This window comes from Eutrema salsugineum, unplaced genomic scaffold (genome assembly GCF_000478725.1).
Source record: "Eutrema salsugineum unplaced genomic scaffold, Eutsalg1_0 scaffold_4, whole genome shotgun sequence".
Taxonomy (NCBI): domain Eukaryota; kingdom Viridiplantae; phylum Streptophyta; class Magnoliopsida; order Brassicales; family Brassicaceae; genus Eutrema; species Eutrema salsugineum.
Genome location: NW_006256686.1, coordinates 2,700,726 through 2,713,278, shown reverse-complemented (window position 1 = coordinate 2,713,278; position 12,553 = coordinate 2,700,726). Strand labels below are relative to the sequence as shown.

General features: G+C 38.9%; 1 non-coding gene across 1 annotated transcript; it reads right to left on the bottom strand.

Annotated features, from left to right (window-relative positions):
• Window positions 1-263: 263 nt before the first annotated feature.
• LOC112084792 lies at window positions 264-370 on the bottom strand. Its single transcript, XR_002898452.1, has one exon. It is a non-coding gene; the product is annotated as a small nucleolar RNA R71 (small nucleolar RNA).
• Between the last annotated feature and the right edge of the window lie 12,183 nt (window positions 371-12,553).

Sequence of the window (12,553 nt, the reverse complement as noted above, 5' to 3'; positions counted from 1 at the left end):
TAATCTCTTTGGTGAAACAAAACCAATTCCATGGAGTTTCTTCTGAACATCCAATGGATCACATTGAGCTCTTTGAAGAAATCTGCAGCATGATGAGAACAAACCAAGTCCCAGCAGATTATCTTAAGTGTAAGTTGCTCCCTTTTTCATTAGCAGATAAAGCTCCTCGTTGGTTGAAATCTTTGCCTGCAGGATCGATCACTAATTGGGAAGAATGTAAAACTTCTTTCCTGAACCACTTCTATACTAAGTCAAGGTCGAATGTACTGAGAAACAAGATCTCAAGTTTCCAGCAAAGACTGGTCAAACCTTTCTATGAAGCTTGGGAACGTTTTAAAGAGTATGAACGTGACTGCCCCCACCATGGATTTCTCGGATCAAGCTGTTGAGCAAATTTTACTGAGGTTTGCAACCAAGGTAAAAACTTTCTCTAGATATAGCCAGCAATGGAGATTTCAGACAAAAGACGATAGCACAAGGAAGAGCCCTCATCGAGAATTTAGCTCAAGCTAATAGCAATGACTGTCCAAAATATGATCGCTCCACGAAGCCGACTGGAACAGACAATAAATAGAGAACCGAGTTGAAGAACATGATAAGCCAACTTCTAAACAACCGCCCAATCCATGCCTGTGAGACCAACAATGGCGCAGAAGATGAAAGACCATACCGATCACACTAATCCAACCTTTCAAGAAGAAGAAGTGAACTATGTAGGAGCACAAGCACCATATCCAAATCACTTCAACAATGGTTTCAAAAACAACTTCCGGAATGCCAATTTCAACAATCTCTCTTACCAGAATCCAAATGTGGAGAACCCTCAGGACCAGCATTACTCACCGCAGCAAAGACCATTCCAAAACAAGTTTCAAAACGGAAATTTCAGAGGAAATGGAGCTTTCCAGCCACGGCAACCATATAACTATCAAGATACAGGCCGGATACAATAATCAATATGGACAACAGCAGGGAGTTACAACAAACCAGCTAGCTTTGCGAATTGGAAGACTTGAACAGTCTATCCAACAGGTTGTCATGACAAATGAGAAAGCAGCTAAAGACATAAACGTAAAGGTTGATTCCATGTACAATGACCTGAACGGAAAGTTTGAAGCTTTATCTTCCACGTCAAAAATCTAGACGTCGAGTTTGTCTAGATAGTCGATTCTATGAAGAGACAAAATGGAGCTCTTCCCGGGAGAGTTGAAGATAATCCCAAAATATTTTGCAACGCTATCACCATGCTGCCCGAAGAAGGAGCTGTAGCCGAAGAAGAGGACAAAGAAACCTCAGCTTTCATATCCCTCTACAAGAATGTCGATGCAATACAACTACCCTTTAAAGTATTCCAACGTTCCCCATTTTAAAGGTTAACCAAGCCGATGATCCGAGACGTTTCTCTTTCCAATGTTTCATTTCAGGAATCAAGTTCACAGACTGTTTATGCGATTCCGGAGCCAATGTCAACATCATGTCTAAGACATTTGCCGAGAAACTAAGGATGAAAGCACTAAAGAAATCGACGGTTAAGGTAATTTTTGGAGATTCTTCCCAAAAAGATACCGAATGGGCGATTCAAGACCTGCAGATTCTAGTTGGAAACAAGATTGTTCCAGCAGACTTCCAAGTTTTGGAGATGGATCAAGACAAAGAAAGACCGCTCATATTTGGCCGACCATTTCTAGCGATAGTAGGAGCAGTAATTGATCATGCGAACCGGCATGCTGTCTTCCTGAATGTGGACCGAAAGAAGTTTTATCCCCTTCTCCGAGACTAGGTTCCAAACATTAACTCGGAGACCAAGGGTAATCGGTCGAAAGAGAAAGAAGCTGAATCACAAATCAAGCCCCTTTGCAAAAATCAAGATCATTGTCCCACCAGATTTAACAGAATCTATCGAGGAACAGATCCAAGAGCTGGTTGAGAGCACAAAAAAGGTCTTAACCAACGTTAAAGTCCGCAAGCAGAGTAAGGGAAAGAAGTTAGTACTACAAGGAGAAGAAGTCAAATCAACAACTTGGGAACGTTGAAGGCACATCATGAGAAGTGCCATGTCCTCTTACCTGATTCCCTAAACCTAAGTCGAGCTAAACGACTTAAAACAAAAGCACTTAATGGGAGGCAACCCATTTAGGTACACTTTCTTTTAATTTTCTTTTCCCCTTTTTGTAATTTATGTTTTCTCTTCCTTTTAAGTTTCAGATACTCTTATAAAATAAAAATACAAAAAAAAAATCAGAAAAACCCAAAAAGAAGTACAAGTTTTTAGCTGCTTGGTTTAAGAGGATTTGAGAATTTTGAAATTTGGAATCTACAAGCTTTGTGAAAATCGAATTTGGACTAATAAAGTTGATGAATCCAATCAAGTCTTATGTGATTAGTGATTGGTACTAGGTAACCTATAGATTTTACATGGAAATTGCTAAATTAAACAGATTTTTAGAAGATTTCTATGTCAAGAACATCACAAATCCGAATCTGGTCATGAACTACTTGATTTTTCGAATTGATATCAATTATGCTTGCTTGTTGTTTTAAGTGATCTCTTTATACTCTGATTTGTATCCCTGATCGTTGTTAATCTCAGCATCCATATTCACTATTTTCCGAGAATTACATTGTCTTGTAGGGACATGGATCGAACCGAGTCTCGAAGAAGCCGTCGCACTGGTGATAGCTCCGAGACAGAACCCGATGATAGTACTCTTGGAGAGTACATGCTGAGCCGGGCTAGACCAAGAACAAGAGGTCGAGTGATGAGGCTGCTCCAACAGTCACGAGAAGCCCATGCGATTCCCGAGCCACCAAAGATCAGATACATTGGGAAGGAGATGAACCCAAGAGTCGGCTATGCAAGGCGGTTCCAGAAGCTAAATATCAAATCGACACCTTGCATCGATTATCATACACTCGAGATGCTTGGTATTAGAGAGGATGTTATCTGGTACATCGATGCACTTGGACTGAGACCATACATGGAGCTGAATCTTTCAGCCTATGCTGAGCTAGTTCACGAGTTCTTAGCAACCGTCACCCTTCACCACACGAAGAGGAGGAGCCCCAGAGCATCTGACGGTGTTTAATCATTCTTTATCCGCGGACAGTCCTACTCACTAACTATTTCTGCACTTTGTGAAGCTCTTAAGCTTCCATACATTGATAGCGTTCATCTCGAAGAAGAGCCTGATTTTGACTTATGGAGAGGGTGTCTATGATAGTGGGAGATCCAAGTCAGTCCTTCTTACTCACCCTGTGGTGAGAGTGGTGCACAAACTCTTGGCACACACGATTTTCTCTATAGCCAACACGTGGTGTGTCCTGAAGACCAAGCTTATTACACTTCAGATACCATTTCTGAACAACCCTTGACTTGCCTGCTTTGCCTGGATCATCGCACAGAACATGGTAAAGGTGAAGCACGATTTACATGGATGTGAGAATGCATCTACTTCTTTTGAGAGCGCCATCACAGCCATACTACAAGCTGTCGGATTTGATTTCTCATCTGATGTCCCACTTCCCGACATCTGGTATGATCTACTCTATCTCTCTCGCGATCACACTATCTCTCGTGCCATTTTTGACCCAGACAGGTTCGGTTACAAGTATTACACTGGCACCGAGGAGCACCGAGTTTATTTACCTTCAGTATCAGTCACGAGACTGTGTGACGGAGCACGCCCGCAATGGACTCCAAGACCTGATGAGTTTCTACCTTTTGTACCTTGCCTGCCATTCACTATCAAAAATATATAGTGGCTAAGGCCAAACGCGATGCAGCTGCAGCACGTTCTGGCTATCAGCCATCAGTTTCCACCGACCATACTTCATCATCTACATCATCACGCACACAGTCTAACCTGGAGCGCAGAGCTGAGAGACAGGGACGTCATTTTGAGCGCGTCGTCACCTTCCCGCAGGAACAACACTAGTTCGATGCAGACACATCAGAGGAGGATTGATTGATCAACATTTCATCATCATCTCCCCACGGTTTTATCATCATTTTATTTTCTTTTATTTTTAGATTATCTTGCCTTTATTTATCATCTTCTCACCAACTTTCTCACACTGGGGACAATGTGATTTAAGTCTGGGGGAGGATGTCTATCCGTACTTATCGTTCTCTTGCTTTGTTTTTCATTTTCAAGTATTTTTTAAATCTTTAAATGTAACCTATGTGACTTTTAGTATTTTTCAGGAGCGTTTCAAAAACTATGATGACTTAGACCTGCATGCTTCTACACTACGCATGATAGCTCATTTGTGGCTAGCACTAGACTAGGCGGTAGCTTAAATACTTGCACTACGAACTCCCACCAGTGGACTTCTATTCATGGAGTTTCTTTCTGACAAGATATATTAGCTCGTTTTATCTGACCTTAATATTGATATTTAAATTTCTCATCATTGATTATAGGCAGGCATCGAGATATACGTAAGACATCTTTTTCCTCATTTTTACCACTCTTTGTTGTCCTAGATAGCCAGTTCATCTTTAGCTGGTACCACACCCTAAACCCAAACCCTTTCTTTTTGAACCTCATGCATTCTATCTCTAGTTTATATCAGCAGATATGTGCAAAAACGCCGGAGAGAAGAGGAACGATGCAGTTTTCAGTTACTCAATATAAAGACTGAATGGAATTGGGAAGGAAGAGTATCAGAAATCTTATCAAGCTTCATATTGCCTCAGAGAACTCATTCTTATGGGTAATTTCGTGCTCTCTATGACTCTCCATCTAAACGTGTTTCCTCTTTCAAAAAAAATGAAAGAAAAGAAAAGAAACAAAAGCTTAATGAGTCTTAGATTGTCGAATTTATTTGGAGCAAAGGCAACTATTATTCATCTATGGAGTTATGATTTTGTAAGCTAGACAATGATCTAAGTCTGGAGGAGTTACGAGAGAACCTGAGGAAGAAGATCAGAGATTTATGGTAAGAAAAAAAGTGACTGGAAACTGTGGATATCAGCAGGTTCACTCTCTCTTGCGGTTTTGCATAATATCTTGCATCCTCCACATCTTCAGGTAATCCTAAACTCATTTAAACATCACCCCTAGAAGAACCACTTTTAATACCTAGCTTAGATCGCCTTGCTTATACTTTATTTGATGAGAACCACCGAGATTTTTAATGAATATTAAGAGCTAGTTGACTGGAAGTTAAATCTAAGATTTCCGCAAGACGAAATAACAGACTAGTTATGCTCGTATTTTTAGTGATAATTTTCTAGGCTATCCTCGATTGATGCATAATGATTGATATCAGTCTAGAAGTATGGTCTATGAGATTTTGTTAGTTCCTACGTTTTCAAACCTCTCACCGAGATTTTGGTCTTTGTTTTATTTGAGGACAAACAAAAGTGTAAGTCTGGGGGAGTTGATAACACCGGATTTTGAACATTTTTATGGATCACTTTAATATCTTTTGCAGGTGTTTTTCCTCCATTTTCAAAGGTTTCCAAAGGATTTCTATATTTTCGGATTTTAAAAGACTTTTCAGGTAATTTGGGAGAAAGATGTGCAAATTGGAACAAAAAAGACTCTTTTGGATAAATTCAAACCGTCAGAACTCTCATGGAGAGACAAAGACCTTCTCACCATCTGATCACCCCAAAAATTGAAACTTTAACAGGAGAATCAACCAAATTTCAAATACACTTGGTTTGGAGACATTCCAACGGTTGGATCTCAAGATATTCCATTTGCCCCGGAGATATTTTGAAGACGGCCAGCAAGTCACGAGACCGCGGCCAACAGCCTATTCACCGCAGCCAGAGCCACGTGACCACGACCAACAGCTTCACGACCGCGGCCAATAGCCTACTCACCGGGGCTAGAGCCAAGTGACCGCGGCCATGCACCTATTCCCCACAGTCATGCTTCATGCGACCGTGGCCAGGCATCTCCGACTTAAGAAGCCCATTTCTGAAGTCCAAATCATTTTCCAGCCTCAATTCCGGAATCCTAGAGACGTTGGAGTATTGAAGACTATTAATACTTGTCATTTATGTCATTTTTAGATATCACCTTTCATACTTTTACATAAACCCTTTTTCCAGCCGTTTTATGCGATTTTTAGAGCGAATTCTCCAACTTTGAGTTCATCAATAGGGAAGCTTTCTTTCATCTCTTTTCTTTACTGTTTTTGATTGCTTTCATTAAACTAATGATGATGTCGTCCCCAGCTATGGCTGAGTAGATCCCGAGTTGGACATAAGGTTCCCGAAAAGGGCTCTCATAATCAAATAAGACATCTAGGTTTTTAGATCTAGGATTTTAACTATGTTCTCTGTTTATTCTTAATCTTAATGTATGTATGTCTGATTGATCACCTTGTATCTGATCTAGATAGTTAGTGTTGCAAAAGTTTTTATTAAGTGTCCGACCTAGAATGAAACAAGCGATTTTTCCGTAGGAGTGGAAACCTACCTACGGCAAAGTCATGAGTACTGACGAGTCCTGTACAAGCTCCTGCGTCTTCTACCTTCTAGGGCTAGAGTGAAAACCTACTGGACATGGTTGCAAGAGACAGTTGGTTATGATCACAACGGTGACGTAGTCATAGCGCCGTACTCTAGCTCTAAAACCCTAATATTTCGATATCCGTTAATCCCAATCTAAGATCCCTAGTGTTGAAACCGATTATGATCCCTATAGAGTTCCCGAAAGTCCAGCGTTTTTAATCATTGTTTACAACTTAATCGATTTACATTTGCTTCTTTTAGATCTGCATTTTTACTTGCTTTAGTTTGATTTCCTGCTTGCTTGACTAACTTCCATTCGATTGCTCAATTGCTTTTTAGGATAGATTTATTTCCTTTCATTAGTTTTAGTTTAATTCGTGACAAACACCAACCCCTTAATTTAGTCTAGACATAAACTTAGAAATCGTAGAAAAATAATAGGCACACAAACCTCTGTAGATTCGATCCCTAAGTACTACGACTGATTAGCTGTGCACTTGCGGCTTTTATTTGTTTTATTAGGGTAAAACTTGTTCCCTCACCTCGCAGCACATCACCGCGGTCGTAGACCCCCTGACTGCGGTCGTTGGTCGTTGAGATGGGATCCTCCTTCCCATCCTTGTCCTGTAATGCAGATCCAAACTGAACTCGGTCCAGCTAATTCTAAAATCCCATAAGTTTAAAAATTTCCCGGTATCTGATTATTTAACCATCAAGCAAAGGTAAGTTCCCAAAAGCTTTTGAAATCCCAAAAATTTCCCTTTTTGGTCATAAAAACACTTTTTAAAGAAAAGAAATGAACTTTTTTTGGATTAAAATCATTTTTCTTCTTCCCTTCCAAAAGAGTTGGAGATTTAGGAGAAAGAACTTTTTTTCAATTCTTAAGCTTTTCAATAGATTTTTTGGCCAGACCTCACTTTTTTTCAAAGTATATTTCAATCTTTAATCATCTTTCCCTTTCCACCAAGGTATGAAGCTCAATCTCATCTTTTTCTCATAGTTTTATAATCTAATTTTTTGTTAAAAGCTTAGATCTGGATCTAATATAGATAGATATTGATTTAGAAGTTTAGACTAATCTTCTAGGTTGTATGGAAATCGATTTTAACACCTGGTTGATGAGAATTTGAGATTTTTGAAATTTGGAATTTTCAAGCTTTGCAAAAGTTGAATTTTGAATTAAATTAGTAAATTTAGTCAAATCTTGTGTGATTAGTGACTGGTATTAGGTAATTTATAGATTTTGCATCGAAATTGGTCATTTAAATCGATTTTTAGAAAATATGTCAAGAACATCACAATTCCGAATCTGGCCATGAACTACTTGATTTTTCAAAACTGTTATTAGTAATGCTCATTTGTTTATTGAATTAGTCTTCTAATACTTAATGTATCCCTGATCATTAATCTAGTCGATTCAACTGCCATATTCACTCTTTTTCCAAGAATTCTATTGTTTTGTAGGAAGATGGACCAAACCAGATCCAGAAGGAGCCGTCATAACGATGACAGCCCAGAGATAGCACCCGATGACAGCACTCTTAGAGAGTACATCCTGAGCAATGCCAGACCAGCAGCTTTAGGTTGCATAAAGAGGCACATCCAGCGTTCACGCAAAGCCCTCCACCACCTGACCGCAAAAGATTCGATACATTGGGAAGGAAATGAACCCGAGGATTGACTATGCAAGAAAACTCAAGAAGCTGAACATCAAACCGACACCTTGCATTGATTATCATACACTTGAGATGCTCGGGATTAGAGAGACTGTTGTCTGGTACATCAATGCACTTGGACTAAGACCATACATGGATCTAAATCTCCCCACTTATGCTGATCTAGTCCGTGAGTTCTTATCGACCGTCACCCTTCACCACATGAAGAGGAGGAGCCCTAGGGCATTAGACGGTATTCTATCTTTCTTAATCCGCGGACAGTCCTATTCACTCATTATCTCTGAGCTTTGTGGAGCTCTAAAGCTTCCATACATCGATGGCATTCACCTCGAGGAAGAACCTGACTTTAGACATATGGAAAGAGATCGGTCAAGGCGTCTATGATAGTGGGAGATCCAAGTCAGCTCTTTTCACGCACCCTGCAGTGAGAGTGGATTCTTGGCAAACACGATTTTCTCTCGAGCCAACATGGGATGTGTCCTAAAGTCCGAGCTTATTACACTTCAGATGCCATTCTTGGACCACCCCAGACTTACCTGCTTCGCTTGGATCATCACACAGAACATGGTGAAGGTTAACCATGATCTACATGGATGTCCGCATGCATGTACTGCTTTTGGGAGCACCATCACAGCCATACTACAGGCTGTAGGGTTCAATTTCTCATCTGATGCTCCACTCTCTGAGATCTGGTATGATTTACTTTATCTTTCTCGAGATCACACTATCTCCCATGCCATTTTCGATTCAGACAGGTTCGGTTACAAGTATTGTACTAGCACCGAGGAGCACATAGTTTGTTTACTTTCAGCATCAGTCCCGAGATTACACGATGAAGCGCGCCTGCGATGAACTCCAGGATCTGATGAGTTTCTACCATCTGTACCTTTCCTGCCACTCACTATTGGGTAGTATATGGTGGCTAAGGCCAAGCATGACGCAGCTGCAGCACGTTACTTCTACCAGCCACTAGAATTGACCGACCACGCCTCATCATCTACATCACCGCGCTCACATCTGGATTTGGAGCGCAGAGTTGAAAGACAGGGACGGCGATTCGAGTGTGCTATCACCTTCTTGCAGGAGCAGCACCAGTTCGATGCAGATTCATCTGCGGAGGAGGATTGATAGGACCAGCATTACTCTAATTATACCATTCGACCTTCACTCACAGTTCTATCATCATTTATATTTTATCTCTTTATTTTCACTTTATGATATCTACTTTATCATCCTTTCACTAACTTTTTTACACCGACGACGGTGTGATTTAAGTCTGAGTGATGATGCATATCCATATTGATCATTTTTCTGCTTTGCTTTTCATTTTCAAGTAGTTTTTAAATCTTATAATGTAACCTATTATGAATTTTAGTATTTTTTAGGAATGTTTGAAACAAAACTATGATGATTTTGACATGTATGCTTCTACACTATGCATGATAGCTCATTTATGGTTAGTACTAGACTAAGCAGTAGCTAGAGTACTTGCACTACGAACTCCCACGAGATGACTTCTATTCATGGAGATTCTTTCTGACAGGATATACTTGCTCATTTTATTTGACCTTAATATCGATATCTAATTTTCTCATCATTAACGATAGCCAGGCATCGAGATATATATCTAGCACATCTTTTACTCATTTCTACCACTCTTTTTTGTCCTAGATTGCCAGTTCATCTGTAGCTGGTTCCATACCCTTACCCAATCCTTTATTTTTGAATCTCATGCATCCTCTCTTTAGTTTATATCAGCAGATATGTGCAAAAACACCGAAGAGGGAGGAACGACATAGTTTTGAGTCACCCAAAGAGAAGGCTAAAAGAAGGAACACTGGCGATGTTAAGTTACCTTGAAGAGCTTGCTCTTAATGGTAATTTTTTGTGTCCTCTAAGAATCTATATCTAAGGCGTTTCCCCTTTTCCAAAAAAAAAGAGAGAAAAGAATGAAAGGGAAAGAAACAAAAGCCTAAAGAGTCTTAGATGGCCGAAATCATTTGAAGCAAAAGGCGATTAGTATATATTGGAGTTGCGGTTATAACCCAGACAAAATCTAAGTCTGGGGGAACTAAAAGGAGAGCCGGAGGAAGATTAAAGATTATATGGCAAAAAGAATGTGACTGGAAACTGTGGATATCAACAGCTCCATCCTCTCTTGCTGTTTTGCATAATAATCTGCTTCTCCAAAAATCAAGGTAACCTGAAAACACTTTAAACCTCACCCCTAAAAAACTGTTCGATACCTAGCATAGATCTCCTTGCTTATACTTCTTTTGATGAGAACCACTGAGATTTTTAATGAATGTTAAGAGCTAGTTGACTGGAAGTTAGATCTAAGTGTATAGATTTTCGCATGACGGATCAACGGACTAGTTGTACTTGTATTTGGTGAAATATTTCTAGGCTATCTTCATTTGATGTACAGTAGAAACTCTATAAATTAATACTCAATAAATTAATAAATACTATAAATTAATAATTTTTCATAGTCCCAAGTTGGGACAGTTCAAAATATGACACAATTCGATAAGATAATAAGATAATAACATTAACAAAACTTCTATATATATATATATATGGTCCCATTAATATCATAAATTAATAATTATCATAAACAAAATCTGATTTAAACATATACATGAGATAATCTACTAAAATACGAGTATAATGATGGTTTTTATTCATTTTAAACTTTGTTTTGAAACGCATCTTAAATTTTAGAAAGAATTGTTTTTTTTAAAAAATTATACAGTTTTTTTTAAATTAATCAGAAATAAAGAATATTTTTTTTATTTGAAATCTATAAATTAATAACTCTATAAATTAATAAAATATCAAAATTCCAACATTATTAATTTATAGAGTTTTTACTGTATAATGATTAATTTTAGTCTAGAAGTATGGTCTCTGAGATTTTGTAATTCCTGCGTTTTCAAACCTCTCACCGAGATCTGATCTTTGTTTTGTTTTAGGCCAAACAAAAGTCTAAGTCTAGGAGAGTTGATAACACCGGATTTTGACCATTTTTATGAATCACTTTAATATCTTTTGGAGGTGTTTTTATTCCATTTTCAAAGATTTTCAAAGGATTTCTATATTTTTAGATTCTAAAAGACTTTTCAGGTAATTTGAGAGAAAGAAGTGCAAATTAGAACAAAAAAACTATTTTGGATAAATTCAGACTGTCAGAACTCTCAATGAGAGAAGAAGACCTTCTCACTATCCGATCACCCCTAAAATTGGACACTTAAGAGAAGACTTAGCCAGCTTTCAAATGCACTTAGTTTGGAGACATTCCAACGGTTGGATCTCAAGATATTTTATTTGCCCTGAAGACATTTGAAGACGGCCAGCATGCCACGGGACCGTGGCCAACAAGCCATTTTCCACAGCCAGGGCTGTGCGACCACGGCCAAGCATCCATTCACCACGGTCACGCATCATATGATCGCGGCCAGCTATGTCCGACTTAAGAAGCCCATTTCTGAAGCCCTAGTGATGTGTGCTGGTGTGTGAGGGTTGTCAAGTTTTACCCTAAATGAAATCAATAGCCGCAAGTGCACAGCTGATCGATTGTAGTACTTAGGGATCGAATCCACAGGGAAGGAGGATCTTTTCCTGCAAAAAGCCTTTGAAATAAGTATAAAGTAAGGAAGTCTAGAACCAAACGGTTTTGTGGGAGGTTTTGGTAGTGTGTTTAAAATATAAAAACGAAATCTTAAAAGAAAATACGGGAATTAAATGACCTAATAACTAAACTTAACGAAAATGAATAAAAATGAGAAAACGGATATTCTAATTGCTTAAATGAAAATCTACTAAAACGAAAAGACAATATTGAACTAAAGCTTGAAATAAAAACGGTGTAAATCAATAGGAAAGAAGGCGTTGGGCTTCAGGGAAGTTTTCTCAGGGGTACGAACGATTCAAAACATTGCTAGAGAGTAAAATTGATAAGATCTTAGCTTAAACTTTTCGAACTGGAGTCACGGACATATGAATACGCCACTGTCATGATCATAGACAACTATCTCTCTTAACCCTGACCAGTAGGTTTCCACTCTGACCCTGGAAGAGAAGAGATGCATTATGTTTAAGACTCGTCCATTCACAAATCGCCCATAGGTAGGTTTCCACTCCTATGTTTGTTTTGCTCTCCCAAACTAGATCTGATACCGGATGAACACTTTTGTGTCACCAAGCATCTGGATCAGATTGTAGTTCATGACGCTACTCTCATGCAGTAAAAACGAATTCAGAAGAAAAAGTTCTAAGATTCGGCTCAAAAGCTCATGGAATCCTCATCGAACATATAAATCCCCATCGAAAATCCCTTAATCCCAACAATAAAACTACTCAGACATGATGAACGAAATCAAAAGCATAGTATTAAGAAGTAGAA